Genomic DNA, 2166 nt, shown 5'->3' on the forward strand with positions numbered 1-2166 from the left:
TGGCCCTGGCCTTCCCCTGTGCTGGGTCATATAAAGTTTACAAGACCAAGGGGCCTCTCTTCCCAGTGATAGCCGATTAGGCCATCTTCTGCTACATATGCAGCTAGAGACTCGAGCTCAGGGGGTACTGGTTAGTTCATATTGTTGTTCCACCTACAGGGTTGCAGCTCCCTATAACTCCTTGGGTACTTTCTCTAGCTCCTCCACTGGGGGCCCTGTGTTCCATCCAATATTTTAGCTTTCTAAATATGTATATTATATTTTTTGTCCAAACTCAGATCAACTCTGCTAACTTATTTTAGGTCAATGGCAAACATCTTGCAAATATCTGGCTAAGAGTTAAGAGGGGAGTTGGGGTTAGTGAGATACTAAAGGAAAGGAGATGGAAGAAGGATGATATTCATTCATATTTGCAAAGCATTTGTCATTGAATAAGCTACATATGTCTTACAAAAAACAAACAAACAAACAAACAAACAAAAACAAAAAACAAAAAAAAAAACCGTCAACAAAGTCCCCTTGTTGGAGAGTTCTTGGAGGCGGCAATTAAAGCCATCCTGCTGACTGGACACTGACTACCCGCAAAAGAACGCTGTGGGTGGCGTCCTTCCCAGATAAAGGAAGTAACAAGGTGTCATTTATCCGTCAGCCACTTCCAGCTTTACTGGCTCCTGAGCTGTCTGACCACAGATGGAGCCAGGAAGGAGAAACAGAATCTGGACGCCACTAACTCGCTTTGCTTTTTCTCTGGAAGTTGCTGAGTTTCGTTGTGTACTTAATTTCCTTTCGATGAAACAAAAAGCAGTCAAATCTTATATAAAGCCGATGGAAGCAGAGCCCCTTTCTACACGGCTTGCCAGATTGGGCTGAAGAGCTTTCAATGAAGGATACTTGGAAGTGGGGTCCTTGAGGGTTGTGGTTTTAGGGTGTAACTAGAGTTACAGGTTACGGGTGGTGGTGAGCTCCCTGGTGAGGGTTCTGGGAACTGAACTTGGGTCCTCTGCAGGAGCCATCTCTCCAGCCCTCGGTAGGCTCTCGTGAGATGGACAGTTGTCTGCTCCACAGAGTCTTGCGTGTTCCCAGTCCTGTGTGGCCTTTTGTGTTACGCACGTCGGGGTCCAGGAATGCTCCTCGTGGCATTTTTACAAGCGGCTGCTGCTTGGGACAGATGCTGTGTGAGTGCGCGCGCTAGTAGCATCTCCTGGGGGAAAGTGCGTCAGCTCTTCCTGCCCTTCCCTGGGGCTCTCTCTAGACCCAGGTTCGGGTCCAGTGAGCTAGCTTACAGCTCTACAAGGTGCAGCTGGCTGTGGTGAGCCCTCACGGGCTCATAGCAGGTCGCGAGTGCTTCCGACAGGCAGCTTGGAGGCTTTCTGTTCCCATTCCTTGGAAAGACCTTGTTGGTGTTTCCTGAGAACAAAGGAGAGGATCAATCTGATCTGATGTGTGTGTTTATCCTTTGGGCCCATCAGAGGGGACTGGTAACCAAATGGCCTTAGCCTAACGAGTTGAAACATCATGAAACATGATAAGATTTTCAGTTTCCCCTCATCTCAAACACAGAAGTGACAGATTTAGTGTGTGTGTGTGTGTGTGTGTGTGTGTGTGTGTGTGTGTGTATACATTCATGTGGGTGTCACAGAACATACATGCAAAGGTCAGAGGAAAACTAGGGAGTCAGCGCTCCTTCCACCATGTAGGCCCCAGGGATTGAATTCCAGCCATCAAGCTTGGTAACAAGCACCTTTCTCAGCTGAGGTGACCCACCAGCCCAAACTTATGGAATTTTTTTCTTAATATTTTTAACATAAAAGTCTAAATGTGACCAGGGATTGTCATTGGAAAATATCACAATTGCACATTTTCAATAAAGTCAATGAAGGAAATTGTAACCAAAATCCTAAAGACATGTCTGGTTGCAAAAAATTGTCACAGATTACTAAAAATTATCTTGATGATTTTCCATGGGTTACTGGAAAGGTAGTTAAAAATTTGTTTCTTTTCCTATGAGTAGTTTCTGTGAAAGAAATAGACCAGTCACTCTGTGCAGGAAAGCCACTGCCAAACTGTTGCTTGCTTGCTTTCTTCTTCTTCTTCTTCTTCTTCTTCTTCTTCTTCTTCTTCTTCTTCTTCTTCTTCTTCTTCTTCTTCTTCTTCTTCTTCTTCTTC

The sequence above is a fragment of the Mus pahari genome, chromosome 5 (assembly GCF_900095145.1).
Source record: "Mus pahari chromosome 5, PAHARI_EIJ_v1.1, whole genome shotgun sequence".
Classification (NCBI taxonomy): domain Eukaryota; kingdom Metazoa; phylum Chordata; class Mammalia; order Rodentia; family Muridae; genus Mus; species Mus pahari.